Source organism: Euprymna scolopes, chromosome 37, assembly GCF_053919585.1.
Source record: "Euprymna scolopes isolate OS-2025 chromosome 37, ASM5391958v1, whole genome shotgun sequence".
Classification (NCBI taxonomy): domain Eukaryota; kingdom Metazoa; phylum Mollusca; class Cephalopoda; order Sepiida; family Sepiolidae; genus Euprymna; species Euprymna scolopes.
Window position 1 is genome coordinate 69,432,327 of NC_136518.1, and position 17,050 is coordinate 69,449,376.

Below are 17,050 nucleotides of genomic sequence, written 5' to 3' on the forward strand. Positions count from 1 at the left end.
CTGGTGGTATTTTGTTTCATAGACGTGTGGTTTTAAGAAAGCAATGTTTTATGAAAGCTCCGTTTAGTTTTAGATACGCAGATGTCGAAATTGAAAATATTGACGTCGGTTGTAGCAAGACGGTATTTTGTTGCGAATGTTTTGTTGATTATTCGAATTTCTTTTCCTATCTTCGATGTTTTTTTTTTTTTACAACGTTTCGCTTGGCATTAGCTCAGGCAGTTTCAGATGTGTTAGGTCAGACTCGAGAATTTTATATGTGAGCTCAGCAATCCGTACGGAATTTCGAAAAGAAATGTTTATTTCATCATCGAAATAAAGATAAGCGAGTTCGATCGGATAAACCTGGAGGTCGGTGGTAACATTTACCGAAACGTTGTGATGTAGCAGAGTGCGTGTAGACGCGTCTGAAAATATCAGCAGCAGCCGAGAGATGACTGGCTAACAAGAATATTAGCAACAGCAGACGTTAAAGCACGTATGCAAATTAGCAAGCGTGTGTAAGCTTGTGTTAAGAAAAAAAGAAGAGAAAAATACTCCACGTAGTTGGCAGATAAGCGAAGTGCAACCCTGTCAAGATGGATGGGGGGCAGCGACCTGTTAAACCGTCCGCTCTTCTGAACGTTCAAATTCCAACTCGGCTCTATGTTCAGTCAATTAGACCACGTGAAAATAACACTTCCTTTCGGACAGCTATTTTCCGGTGCAACTTGTTCATTTTACACCTTAATATGTTTTGAAAAGTTTATCAACATCTCATCTCATCGCTTGTTAACCTCGCCAGTTTGATAGATAGATAGATCGAGATAAATAGATAGGTAAGTCGAGATAGCTAGCTAGCTAGATCGATATACATAGATAGCTAGATTGATAGCTACACATAGATATATAAATAGATCGACAAACAGATAAATAACAATAATTTCCAACTATATAAAACTGGCGCATCCACGTTAATCGCATACATGTTGCTGATGAAATCTGTTTTCATGTTTCGCCATCTCATGCCACTTTCCTGCATGCTTTCCTGAGAAAGACGTATGCGAATCTGCAGGTGTACATGAGCCTGCGTCACAAAGAAAAACAGAGCACACTACATCACGTGGTCGAGTAAAGAAGTGAGTTCTCCTGGACAAGAATAACATGTGAATATGAGTGCGAGACAAAGACTTTCAAAAAGCACGTGTGTGCGAAAAATATATTGGAAATAGAATGAAATGTGTTGTTTTGCAAAAACCACGAACTGCATTTAATTTACACTTAAAACAAGGTCCATCGCCATTAGCCGCGTGCTCTCGTGTAATGAATGAATGCGTGAATGTAGGATTGACATGAAATACTTAAAGATAAACTAAAATGACCGAAAAAATGGGAGAAATGACTTAAATAAATAAAAATTAAATGACTTAGAATGGATTTAATGAACTTAATGATGAATTGAATGACCTTAAGAATAACTTGAATGCTTAAAAATAACTGGAATCCTTCAGAAACAACTTGAATGATCTGGGGAATGATTTGAATAGCTTTGAGATTGACTGGTTGTAAAGTGGGTGATCATTTTAAGTTAAACTAATACAGAAAAGTAATCTCCCCTATTTATATTACAAAGTTATAAACATAAGTACAGCCTGTAGTAAGGACAGATACTACACTTTGATCTTAGCCAAAAGGCGAAGAAAAGCGGTATTTATTTGCTTCCTCATCGAGCAAATTAGGCACAAGGCCGATTTTCAATGTGAGGAGTGAAGGGGAAATGGGGACAACTCCCCGGAGAGTAGGGGAGTTGGATAGTGACGATTAGTATGAAAGGTTGCCCCTACATTAGCGAAGGTCTTATATTTGAGGCTTCCCCCACATATGATCTTTTCTTGCAGTATCTGCCGGAACATATACTGCACTTTCATCTTGGCAAAAAAGGCCAAGAAAAAGGTATTTATTTTCTCCCCCATCGTGCAAATTAGGCAAAAGGCCGATTTTTAATGTGAGGAGTGAAGGAGAAATGTGGACCAACTCCCCGGGGGAGTAAAAGAGCTGGATAGTGACAATTAGTATGAAGGCTTGCCCCTACATGGACCAAGGTCTTATATATGGGGCTGCCCCCACATATGATCTTGGTTTGCAGTATCTGCCAGAACAGATACTACAATTTGGTCTTGCCCAAAAGGCCAAGAAAAGCTGTATTTATTTGCTCCGCCACCGAGCAAATTAGGCACAAGGCCGATTTTTAATATGAGGAGTGAAGGGGAAATGGTGACCAACTCCCCGGGGAGTAGGGGAGCTGGATAGTGACAATTAGTATGAAGGATTGCCCCTACATTTACTAAGGTCTTATATGTAGGGTCGCCCCCACATATGGCCTTTGTTTGAAGTATATGCCGGAACAGATTGTATTTATTTGCTTCCCCACTGAGCAAATTAGGCACAAGGCGTTTTTTTTTAATGTGGAGAGAGAGGGAGGGGGAGGGAAAAGGGGACCAGCTCCCGATGGGTGGGAAATGGGAGCAGGATAGTTACGATTGGTATGAAGGATTACCCCTACATTGAGCAAGGTCTGATATGTGGTGTTACCCCCCATGTATGGTCTTTGCTTGCTGTATCTGTTCCGACAAATACTACACTTTGATCTTGGCAAAAAGGCCAAGAGAAGCTTAAAAAGCTAACAACAGTATCTATTACCAACAGACCTTTGATCTTAACCAAAAAGGCCAAGCATAAAACTGTTACGGACAGACAGACCAACAGACCGACCAACCGACCGACGGAGTGACTTATAGAGTCGCTTGCAAACGACTAAAAATAATGAGGCGGATTTATTTGTATTTTTCTCATATTTTTTTCCTTTAAGTAAGGACAATTTGTATTATTGTTATTTGTATTTTTCGATCTACTATTCTCATTTTGAGTGTTTATCTTGTAACGTAACATGATGTAGCCGTAACTTTTGAACTGTGTTTCAACCCTTTCTTGGACTCCCACACCACTTGGATTATAAGCGTATCGATTGACTTCTATCAGCAAAATACACAATACAATACTATTATCTATATATTAATACGACAGCGTGTGTTATCTTGTGTGTCACGCTTACATTTATGTACTTCCGAGTGACTTGTTTAATTGTTATGACCTTCCATTTCTTGTGATGAATAATTTTACCAAGAATTTTTCAATTATAACTGATGGCACTTAAGTCATTTATTTTTTTATAAATAATTTTACAAAAAATTCCTCATGATCTTTTGTTCCGGTCTATCTGAAAGAACTCACGTTTTATATATATATATATATATATTTATATATATAGATATATATATATATATGTATATATGTATATATATATATGTATTTATATCTATATATCTATATATCTATATATCTATATATATATATATATATATATATATATATATATATATATATATATATATGATGAAAATAATGGAAATAGTATTCCGACAAAATAGAGAAAATAAAAAGGAACAAAACGTATTATGTGTTCACCAACGTTTCGTCTTTCTTAATCTCATTCATCCAGAGGAAGTCTCGAAATAAAGACGAAACGTTGGTGAACACATAATACGGTTTGTTCCTTTTTATTTTCTCTCTCTCTCTCTCTCTCTCTCTCTCTCTCTCTCTCTATATATATATATATATATATATATATATATATATATATATATATATATACACATATATATTCTTCATTATATTTCATTCCGGTTTTGATTTAAGCTGAAGCAAGTCATATTAATATATTTTTTTTTTTTTTTTGAAATCACAACTTTATAATATACTAGCGAGGGGTACCCGGCGTTGCCCGGGTGTTTGTAGGTGTGTGTTAAAAAAACAGCTGCCCGTGAAAAAAACGAAGCCTTGACGCGCAGTTGGAAAATAGTAAAGTGTGAAAAAAAAAGGTGCGCGTTTTTTATTGACGTGACGGCGATAGGTATTCAGCAGTTAGCATTTTGTGAGGGACAGTTTTTAATGAGGTAAATAAATCGGTTTGTTTGTTTTTAAAAACCCGCTCCCTGTTTATTAGGGGGGGGCGTCTCGTCTCGAAATGAAAGCTACCGTCTGATATGACGAAGTACACATTGACCAAACTTTACTTAGACCACTGGCTTTCGGCCAGTAGGTATTTATTTGCTCCCCCACCGAGCAAATAAGGCACAAGGCCGATTTTTAATGTGAGGAGTCAAGGGAGGGGGAAGGGAAAAGGGGACCAGCTCCCGAGAGGAGGGAAATCGGAGCTGGTTAAAGGTCAAGCATGTGGGGTTGCTCCCACATCTGGTCTTTGCTAGCCATAGCTAGTCCTAGCCAGTCATAGCCTGCAGCATCTGCCGGAACAGACACTACACCTTGATCATGTCACCCGGGTCCCGGAGGGCGCGCAGTCCGGTCTGGCTTTTGGCCAGTAGGTATTTATTTGCTCCCCCACCGAGCAAATTAGGCACAAGGCCAATTTTTATTGTGAGGAGTCAAGGGAGGGGGAAGGGAAAAAGGGGACCAGCTCCCGAGAGAAGGGAAATGGGAGCTGGTTAAAGGTCAAGCATGTGGGGTTGCCCCCACATCTGGTCTTTGCTAGTCATAGCTAGTCCTAGCTAGTCATAGCTTGTAGTATCTGTCGGAACAGATGGTATTTATTTGCTCCCCCACCGAGCAAATTAGGCACAAGGCCGATTTTTATCGTGAGGAGTCAAGGGAGGGGGAAGGGAAAAGGGGACCAGCTCCCGAGAGGAGGGAAATGGGAGCTGGTTAAAGGTCAAGCATGTGGGGTTGCCCCCACATCTGGTCTTTGCTAGTCATAGCTAGTCCTAGCTAGTCATAGCTTGCAGTATCTGCCGGAACAGATGGTATTTATTTGCTCCCCCACTGAGCAAATTAGGCACAAGGCCGTTTTTAATGTGAGGTAAAAACCAGCTCCCCTAAAAGTAGGCAAAAAGGGGGCACTCTGGTAACCAAAAATAATAATTGTCCCAGTATAGAGGGTTTCCCCTCCATTGACTGGTACAAACCATCTTAAGTGCAGTATCTGCCGGAACAGATGGTATTTATTTGCTCCCCCACTGAGCAAATTAGGCACAAGGCCGTTTTTAATGTGAGGTAAAAACCAGCTCCCCTAAAAGGGGTCACTCTGGTTACCAAAAATAATAATTGTCCCAGTATAGAGGGTTTCCCCTCCATTGACTGGTACAAATTATCTTAAGTGCAGCATCTGCCGGAACAGATGGTGTTTATTTGCTCCCCCACTGAGCAAATTAGGCACAAGGCCGTTTTTAATGTGAGGTAAAAACCAGCTCCCCTAAAAGTAGGCAAAAAGGGGGCACTCTGGTAACCAAAAATAATAATTGTCCCAGTATAGAGGGTTTCCCCTCCATTGACTGGTACAAACCATCTTAAGTGCAGTATCTGCCGGAACAGATGGTATTTATTTGCTCCCCCACTGAGCAAATTAGGCACAAGGCCGTTTTTAATGTGAGGTAAAAACCAGCTCCCCTAAAAGGGGTCACTCTGGTTACCAAAAATAATAATTGTCCCAGTATAGAGGGTTTCCCCTCCATTGACTGGTACAAATTATCTTAAGTGCAGCATCTGCCGGAACAGATGCTACACTTTGATCTTGTCACCCGGGCCCCGGAGGGCGCGCGGGCCGGTCTGGCTTTTGGCCAGTAATTAGAGTCGAGTTTCGCTCTTTGTTTATACCGAAAACCGAATGTAACGCGTGCCGATACGGCAAATGTCGAATAATTAACGTTTGAAAGTCAATAAAATAAAATAGACAGGCGAGCTCCGTTGTTAAGTGTGAGATATTACAATTTATAGATGATATAAAAAGTTTTAAGAAGTTGTGAAGCGAGCGAGGGCTTCTCTGAAAGAAGCCTTTTGTGGACATCGAAGAAAAGCGTACATACATACATCCATGATGATTGCAAGGTCTCGTCAGACGAGTGCCACTCCCTCAGACACTGAAAGTTCATGAGCCCGAAAAAGACATATAGTCCTGCCAGCGAATTCGCATGCTCAAGCAGACATGACACTAAAGACAGTCATTGTTATACATGCATATATATTAACGCACGCACACATACATATGTACACATAACACACACATATATACATGCGTACAAACACAATACACCTAACGCACACATACATATACATACACACACGCATGCAAACATAAACAAGACGGTCATTGGTATACATACATATAAATATATACATGCATATATACATACATATATGTCTATAAGCATACGCTCATATATACCCATATACATACACAATGCATAATACACAAACATACATATACATACCCACATGCATACATACTCATATACATACATATACATCCACATATACAAATACATACACACATATACTTACACATACATATACGTACACATATGCGCATATATATACATACACTTACCGACATATGCATACACATCCATATATATACACACATGCATGCACACATACACATACATATACATACACACATGCATACATACACATACATGCAATATCCACACATACATGTATACAAACATATATAAATGTATATATATATATATATACACACAAACATATATACACATAGACACATATACAAACATATACACATAGATATAAATACATATAAACTCACATGTACATATATATAAATATGCACAGACACGTACATATATAAATATACATACACATATACATACACAGATACATATAATGATGGCAGATTAATTGTTACATGCATCCAGCATTACAGGCGTACACACGTCACAGCTTTTTTATCTCCACAGGACTTTTTTTTTAATAGACAAATGCCTGTGGGAGTATCTATACTAAGATGATGTTACAGAGTTTTAGCTTCGTACGACAGCTAAATCTCTCTCTCTCTCTCTCTCTCTCTCTCTCTCTCTCTCTCTCTCTCTCTCTCTCGGTTCACAATGTTGACATCCAGCAACAAGCAAGAGCAAGATAACCAGCAACAAATCAAACTGCAGACCAGCTTAATGCGGGTACTGGTCTCCCGCTTTATATTTTTTTAAATAAAAAGATTGGTTGAGACAGACACTTTTGGAATGGTAACTGACGATGATATAAACAAATTCACACATTTTTTCACAAATAAACTCAGCGACGGATAAATACATACATACATACACAAATACATACATGAATACATGCATAAACGCATAATTAAATACATACATGAATACACACATGCATACATAAATCCATACATGAATGCATACATGAATAATACATATATACATAATAAATGCACGCATAAATACGTACACGAATACATACATAAATACATACATAAATATATACATAAATAAATCTCTACAATTATATAACTGCAACTTTTTGTGTGTGAGTACGTTCCTTGTAGACACCGAAACGTTCATACATACGTACATACATGCATATATACATACATTTTCGCTTTTATATATATAGATAAGAATCGATAGAAAATTGACTCTGCAATAATACATATGAAATCTGCATGAGTTCAAATATCATATTTAAGCGTATTTTATGACCGGGCTCTCCCAGGCGTCGCTGCTAGCTTAGATAAATACTTTTGCAGTTTAAACTAAAAAGCTACAATAATATCAGGACGTCACTATTTATGCTGAACATCCATAGAATGCCAACGTAAATATATTACATGTAAAAAAAAGAAGCCCGGTGTGGGATTAGCAGAGATCCAGTTAGTTTAAATTATTTGGAGTATTCGAATTACTATTGTCATCTTAGAGATTATTCTTGTAATATTTCGCCCTTCTTGATGTGTGTGTGTGTCTTTTTTTTTTACTCGAGAATTCTGAGGTTAAACTCGGGAATCTGTACGGAATTACAAACGAAACATTTATTTAATCCAGGAGTGTAGTCTGTTTCTTCTCCCCCCCCCCCCAGCCATAACCATTGAGATGTCTTGTGTTATTCGTAATTATATCATTACTGTCCGTACTAAGGATTGAACCTTCAACATTAATACGACTGTGATGTAGCACGGGTTACTATATTGCATTTCTATTTGGTGCCTCGCGGGTCCTTGTGTTCGAAAATCAATACAGATTCGAAGTTCGGCAAAAACCAAATCCGGAGTTACATGTGGCGAAATATATAGATGGTAATATTTAAAATTATAAAAGTAATACACTTTACTCAAATAATAAAACTTATCATTCTTTCTTGTTTACATAGGCATCACCACTTATCAAGGTCAAGAAGTCACTCGAGGATAAAGGGTAAAGGGTGCACAGTAGAAATTGCACAATATAGTAATCGTTAGTAATGGAAATTCGGTAAACTTGATAACTTATATGGAACGGCTCATCAAAAAAAATGTTTACGTTAGACTTGAAGACGACCATATTGTAGTCAGCCGGAAAGCAGGAAAACGGAAGACAATTCCACAGTCGTGCAGTTCTAAGAAAGAAGCTTTGCTCATGGAATCTACGTTTAGGTTTAGTCACAGATAAAGGGTGGGGGAAATTATTGATAGTGTTTTCTGCTAGACGGATGTTTCTTGTGAAAGTTTGGCGAGGGGGTACCAAAGCATAGCTAAGCAATGAAAATAACGATAAAGCAGAGACAAACACGAAACATCTCTTCTGTGAGAAAGAGGTTGCAGGGAAGAGAAAAGGACATCCCCTACGAGGCTACGAAGTCTATTTTGAAGTTTATCAAGGCAGGATAAGTCCTTACTAGAAGCTCCTGCCCAAATGTGGCAACAGTACTCCATCGTTGGACGTACCTAGCTCTTATATAAATGGAGAATTGCACCAGCAGTGAGATATCTACTGGATCGAGAGAAGGATCGTTCATTTAATCTGAAGTTATTGAAAAACTGTTCGCATCTTGATTTTTATTTTCACAACGTTTCGGACAATCTAACCTTCGACCATCTTCAGATGTATTTTTTGAACTCAGGAATATTTCTGTCAAACTAAGGAATCCGCACGGAATTACCAACGGAACTCTTTATTTAATCCACGGAAGTAGCATGCCCTTCTTCCGTCGGTCTGTGGCACTATGCGTTGAGAGTGCCACGGGTCGTCGGTTATTGAGTCTCGCGCGGAGTAATACAAATGAAAAGGGGAACAACAGTGCAATTCCTATTCCCTCGATCTCTTTTTCGTCCGGACGGAATGGGGTAAGGCGTATATTTTTGTCTCTCCGTACAGGAGAGGAGGGAGCGGGCCCCCCTCCCTCATCACTAGTTTGGTGTAATTAGTTTTTAAGAGTTTATCATTAAGTTCATTGTGATAATTAACCATGATCTGTAAATTGTATTGTAATATAATTTTGTAATGAATAGATGAGATTATTTCTCATATGTACTGTAATTGTGTTATGCGTCGTTTTTTGTGTCTGCCTTAAATGTCTACATAACGAAGCGGGCCTGGAGACGAAGATTCCAACCATGTCGAACCCTCAAAAAACAAGACGTCTTCCTGGGATTAGAAGGAGTCAGATATATTCAACATCTCAAGTATGGTTTTCTCTTCACATGTACAAAAGGACGTCTAATCGACAGATCTTTATCCGTGGACTGTTTCCAAGACATTTAATATAAAACGTGGGTCGGTCACGCCAATGACCGACCAATAGTCATGACTGGGCTAAATGGCATAAATAGTTTGCAATTATATTCTGATTATAGTCTATTTTACCTCCAGCCAGGACCCGCACAAGACGTAGTCGATAAACTTGGTTGTAAAAACCAGCTATAAGCTACGTTTTTCTAGAGGTTGACGGTTCTATCCTCAGTGCGAATACTATTATATGATTGCGAATTTATTAGGATTTCTAGCTAATTATGCATGATAGAAAGAGAGCCAGCTACCCCTGTATATTTATAAAAAAGTTTCGTTGGAAATTCCATGCAGATTCCCGAGTTCGTCAGAAAGATTCTAGCGTTCTACAAGATACACCTGAAGAATGCCGAAAACTTGTGAAAATCCGACTCAAGATGAGTGCATTAGTCAGAAGAATCCAAATATTTTTTACAAAGAAATCCCCGGAGGCCACCCGTAGATAAGGGTTAATGAGTCAGTGTACAATAGTCGATGACGTAATATTGTAGTAATCGTTAGTAGTGGAAAGTTGAAGTCAACAGTTTTGTTGTCAGTTGTAAAGCAGAAAATCGGAACAGAGTTTCACAGGCGTGCAGTGCTAAGAAAGAAACTGCATTTAGGTTTAGGCACAGACAAAGAATGGGGAAAATTATAGATCGTAGTTTCAGCTAGACGTGTTTTTTTTGGGGGGGGGGGGTGAAAGTCAGGCCGGGGGGCATAGATTGGAGCTCAGACGAGCACTGGCCATGAGAATCACAATAAAGCATAGAAAGGCTCGCAACGTTCCTTCTGATCTTCTACTGATTACCTTACGCTGAAATAAACAGGAAAGAGTAATCATAAACTAAGAGTCGTTAATAATGAATAAAATGTTTGTTATAATGGAAGAATACTGCGTACAGAAATATGTTGGTAAGTTGAAATGCAAAATATCAATTTCAACTCGCCGACATATTTTATTAGTTTTACGCATGCGCAAATTCAATCAAAGCTAAAATTTTTACATTTTAAATCTTCATTATCTATCTGTCGATTAAGCCGAAAAGGTAAGAATAAGGGACGTGGTTGAAGCGCTAAATGTTTAGGTTTCGATAGTAGCTGCTGGCATAAGAGTCATTTTTTTTTAAACTTTTTAAATCGTAATGCCTCTAAAACCAAGCTTCCATCTTTACATCATCCACGCTCTGGTGCCCATTTGGAATCAATTGAAATGAAAGATCTTCGTCTTGGGAGGCATGTTTTGACAAGCTTCTGGGCTTGACCTGTACTCCCGATCTGAAATTGAACGCATACATCAAATCCATTGCCAAGGTCGCTGAAAAAATGGTAGGATCCTTCTACCTCTCCAGTAGATATCTCACTCCTGATGCAATTCTCTATCTTTATAAATGCCAGTTACGGCCAATGATGGAATACTGTTGTCACATCTCAGTTGGAGCTGCTAAAAGTAGCTTATCCTGCCTTGACAAAGTTCAAAATAGACTTCGTAGCTTAGTGGGGGATACTCTTTTCTCTTCCTTGCAACCTCTTTCCCACGTTTTATCGTTATTTCAATGACATGTGCTCGTCTGAACTTCAATCGATGGTCCCTCCCTCTGTCAAACTTCCACGAAAAACACTCATCTAGCCAAAGCCACTATCAATAGTTTCCCACACTCTTTATCTGTGCTTAAACCTAAATGTAGATTCCATGAACAAAGCTTCTTTCTTAGAACTGCACGCCTCTGAAACTCTCTTCTGTTGGCCTGCTTTCCAGCTGACTATAATCCGATTATCTTCAAGTCCGACGTAGACAAGTTCTTGATGAACCGTCTCCCTAGGTAATCCAACTTAACAAAATTCCACGAATTATGTTTACTACGCTATAATCACATTGACTACTGTACACTAATCAACACTTATCCTCGAATGGCCGCGGGCCTTGATAAGTGGTGATTCCTGAGTAAAAATATTAACTATATATTGGTAATATTAAAGAGAGAATTGGCTCTTTAATAAGTATCACGAAATCTTTATAAATTCAAATATATTTAAGCGTATTTAACGACGACCAATTGATAAACGTGTTCCTTTCTTTATTTTGTGCTTATGCATCTTCCCAAACCTAACCTAACACTAACTCTAACCCTAACCCTTACCCTAACTATAACCATTAAACAGCACGTTAGTTACTACTGTCACAACACAAGCATCTAGAACAACTAACGGTCACCTTTGTTTCCTCCAATTTCCTTTGAATTTCCATTCCTCTTTCGAAACAGGTAAAACTACTTTATTCGGAGGCATGTTAAATCGATACCTGAATGCTAAGTGTATTTACTCCGGCGGTTGCCAATAACTCTTTTCCTTTTTTTTTATTTTCCTGTATGCTTTTGTTTGTTTGACCCAAACACAAACTATTTGCATTAGGTCACATTGCGATCAGCTGAATATGACTAATTCTGTTTCGTCTCCCTGGCGATCAGCCCGCATCTGTTAACAGGGAGTGAAATTCGAATCTTGGTAGCCGTAACTCGTGCCAACAAACAGTTTGCACCTCTCGAGAAATGGGAAGTGGAAAAAAAAGAGTATTTAATCAAGAGTTTCGAATTTTCCTAATCAGAGATGCACAAGAATAAAGCGTAACAAAATGCTATGTTTGCTGATGGGATTGCACGTTGAACGAATCGCAGTACTTGGAAATCACGAGATCACTTGGCAATTCAAAAAGGTTTTCCAAAAGGGGTATGTAAGTAATATTTGGCAGAAACGTGTGTGTGAACGTGATAAAATGGTGAGGATTATTACTGAATTATCCATCTGTATTATTATATCAACTCTGTACAGATTAAGGACAGAAATATTAAGAAACGCATATGATTTTTTTTAATAATTAATTTAGGTTTAGTATTTTGTAATTCATTTAGTTACTATATTACATTACTATTAGCTAGCGGGACCTGTGGAAATTCCACAAAGGACTCAGTCATATTTAGGGCTGTGACAACAGCACGTTTTTTTCCAATGCGTTGACATATATATATATATATATATATATATATATATATATATATATATATATATATATATATGTGTGTGTTAAAATCTTATATGTTTTTATATAGACTGATGTGGTTCTCGGTTGATTGACTGTGCCTTACTGTGTCGGATATATACTTGAGAGTCAAAAGAACAGGAACAACATTCCGTTGTCACAGCCCTAGTAATCTATACTATTAATAAAATTCTAAATGTTTATTTATATGTGTATGTGTGCCTATATGCCAATAAAACTTTTGAACGAGTGCATCGAATTGAAAAAATCTTTTTCCCCTAAAAGGTATGAGTCCCTAGATTGTCCTTTTCTATATATGGTTCATAACGAACAATGCCGAGTCACACAAAAAGCCGGAAATAATGGTTTTTGGGTCCGTTTCGTGGATTTGTCCAACAAGTTATCTGCCCATATCAACGGAATTTAGCACTATCTGTATACAATCGGGTTTACATCTCTCGGCATGCGGGCAGGACTTGTGGCGCAATGGATAACACGTTTGACTACGGTTAAGTAGATCCCATGTTCGAATCCTGACAAGTTTGTAATAATTTTAACCATTATTTTATCCAACGTTTACTCATTATCCTTACCCTTAGTTAGGGTATTTTTGTTTTTTCAACGATTATTTTTTTGTGCATATGGGAATTTCCCATACTTCGAGTTCACAGGGTAAGCGTTGATGGTAAGACGATGTTGAGTGTACTTTATGTTGAGTGTACTCGAGTTTGTGTTTGACTCGGCGTAGTGTGTGCCGAGGCGGCGCAGTCGCTAGTATTAAATATATTGATGTGGGCATTCTGCAGATGTTCAGTGATGTAGATGTTATGTTCCGCCATTGGAATCCGTTGGCAAGATCTCATTACTACTCTTGGACCAAATCAGATCAAACCAGATCATAAACTGCAGTACGTTGGTCCTTACTAGAGCTATGACAAAAGAATATCATTTTCGTTATTTTGACTCTCCAGTATATATCAGTTAATATATTCTATGTTTTTAGATAGAGTTATGTGGTTCTCGATTGATTAACTGTGTTTGTGTGGGATATATACCCGAGAGGCAAAACAATGATAAGAATTTTCTCTTGTCATAGCCCTTGTCATAACACTTACACAACAGATTACGCATGCCAAGGCACCTGTTGTACGAACTTCAGAAAGTAAAGAGAAATCATGCTCGCTCAACAAAACGCGATAAGGATACACCATGGTATAGTGGTAAAAAAATTGAACGAAATAAATTAGAGAACTATATTAATGATCGATAAAAATTGTCCGCCACTGTCTACAAAGCTATTGTAACTTTTGAAGATGCTCGTCACCAGAAGCTCTCTATTGCTAGAAAAAAGCGCCACAGAGTAGAATCAACAACAATGACATAAACTACGGACTTTCGGTGCCACTACTTTTCAGAAACTGTCTTTCCAGCCTTTTTTTTTTATTTTACAAATAGAGTCACTACTTATCAAGGCCCGGTGGCCACTCGAGGATAAGGGTTAATTAGTGTACAGTGGTCAATGAGAAAATTCTGTAGTAATCGTTAGTAGTAGAAATGTGTTAAATTGGATTACTTAAGAGCATGTCTTATCAAGAACTTGTTCAGGTTGGACTTGAAAATTACCATATTGTAGACAGTTGAAAAGCAGGAAAACGGAACAGAGTTCCACATGCGTGCAGTTCTAAGAAATAAATTTTGTTCGTGGAATCTACGTTTACGTTTAGGCACAGATAAAGAGTGGGGAAAATTATTGATATTGGTTTCAGCTAGACGAATGTTTTTCAGGCAAGGGGGATCATAGCTTGGAGCTCAGGCTATAACTTGCCATGAAGACAACGATAAAACAGAGATCGGCTTGCAACGTCTCTTCTGTGGAAAAATGTTGCAGGGATGTGTGATTAGAAGTGAATCTTCTACGAGAACCGGTGACGTTCAGCACAGTGATTAGATACCGGAGAAGGTCTACAACACTTCTCCGAGCCGAAATTGCATCAGCAAGTTATGGTGACTGTTTGGTGAGCTTTGTCTGATCTCATCCATCACAGATTAGCGAAACACTCACGGCGGAGAAGTACTGCTGACAAATTGATGAAATGCGCCAGAAGCTCCAATGTATGTACCCGAGATTGGTCAATATGAAGAGCCAATTCTCCTCCATGACAACGCTCGAGCGCATGTTGCTTAACTAATCCTGCAGAAGCTGAACGAATTGGGCTACAAGACACTGCCTCATCCGCCATATTCTACCGTACTGCTCGCCCACTTTTTCAAACATCTCGACAACATTCTGCGCGAAAAATGTTCCAAAGGCCGAGATGATGCCGAATCGGCCTTCAACGACTCCCTATGTTAATAGGATAAAAAAGTTGTTTTATTTATTTATTTATTTTTTTTTATTTTATTTTTTTTTTAATACGACATAATCACGTTGATACACCGGTTCCCGTCAGATCACCGAAGTTAAGCAACGATGAACCTGGTCAGTACCAGATGGGTGACAATTTGGGACTTTCAGATGCTGTATGTGCTCTCCGCTTATCTCGGCATTGTGTCCAGCCGTCCTGGACCACTCATGCCACTGGACTCAAGCAATGCCGATTCAGGAGATGTGTGGTTGTAGATTGCGCAACCCTTGCCGCACAGTTACACGCGCAGGGGGTATCCTTTTTCTTTCGAGATTGAACGGAGGCATCGGAAACTTGTTTTTCGTTGGCAAAAATGTGCTGATTCTAATGGTTCTTATTTCGATTAATAAAGTGTATTATGAAAGGAGTTATGATTCTCTGAAGTTGAACGTCCAAAGATGACATTATTTTTGTACTAACCTAATAGAAACTATTAACGATGCTGCAATAATCACGAATGCCTACAATATAACAATAAGGAAGAGTTATGAAAAACCTAAAAAGGGGGATAACTATTCAGGTTTTCATTCAAATAAAAGACCATTGTTTGCGTCTCACCCAGCTTATCTAAAAAAAAAAAAACAGAAAAAAGAAAGACACATCTGCAAAGTCCGTTACTGATACAATCTAAAATTTTATGTGCGTACTATCACAGAAATAATTACATTATATCTTAATGCAAAATACCAATAAAAAAAATCAACAAATAAAACTTGCCAACCTCATGCTCATGCAAAACAAAATAAAACCACCCATTCTTGCAGATATCTCTGGAGAGTGCAGAGACAAATAAAAACGTTTCAGACCCATCCATAGAAACATACACACCTTTTATATCCCATGGCTCTGTTTTCATAAACGATCCTGAGAATGCTACATCTGTAAAAATGTTACGAGACACAGGTGTGTCTCAAACTCAAACTTGCTGGAAGGTATATCACACCTATCGAAATCGACTTTCACGGGAGATTTTGTTTTGTTACAGGAAGTAGGGTTGAGTTTTATAAAAGCAGGGGTTCATAAAATCTATATAAAATCAAAGTTCATAAATGATGTTGTCATAGTCGGTGTTCGATCAACTTTATCAATAAAGGGTGTTTTCGTACTCTTAGGCAACGATTTAGCAAGTGATAAAGTAATAGCAGAACCAATAAATGCGTATCAATTTGACTTAAGCGCAGAAAGTGACAAAGAAGAAGATTATAATTATCCAATCTGTGTAATCACAAGAGTTAAAGCAAAGAAAAAATTTTTGAAAACATAGACACTTCAAAACCAGCTAATCTGTTAAAATTAAACGAACCTGTTCATCACATGACCTAGAAAAAAATTAATACTATGTATACAAATTTAGATACTGCTACATTACACAATAAAAACGACACAGGTAAATTACAAAATCAATTTGTTAAGGAACAAGAATAAGATACGAAACTTTGTTTAAAAAACAAATAAAATACTTCCTTTTGAAGCAAGAAAGGTTTGAGAATGCTTTTATATGACAGATGGCATTTTAATGAGAAAATGGCGACCAGTCTAGGCCAGTCTAAACGAGCAATGGAAAATAGCAAACCAAACAAGGATTCCGAAAGTTTACACACAAGAAATATTCAACACAGCTCATAATACTCGTATGTCAGGACATTTAAGAATAAACAAAACATATGCTAAACTATTGAAACATTTTTACTGGCCGAATCTAAAACAGGTTATCATCGATTATTGTAACTCTTGTCACACTTGCCAGGTTGTCGACAACCCATATAAAAAATGTTGCGCCCGCACCTCGAAAACCTGTTCCAGCATTCGCGGAAGCATTTAGTAAAGTGTTAGTTTATTTTGTTGGTCCTTTTCCAAAAACAGAAGTAAGTAACAATTATGTGTACATCGACACGTTTTCCAGAGGTTATTTCTTTAAGAAATATTAGGACCAAAACTCTAGTTAAGTCCTTAGCAAAATTTTCTCTGCTTAGTTGGAATTCCACCAGCCATTGAATCAGAGCAAAGTT

The 17,050-nt window shown here is 38.0% G+C and overlaps 1 pseudogene; it reads right to left on the reverse strand.

The window, feature by feature from the left end:
- Positions 1-1,548: 1,548 nt before the first annotated feature.
- LOC145261423 (U2 spliceosomal RNA) lies at positions 1,549-1,688 on the reverse strand (annotated as a pseudogene).
- Between the last annotated feature and the right edge of the window lie 15,362 nt (positions 1,689-17,050).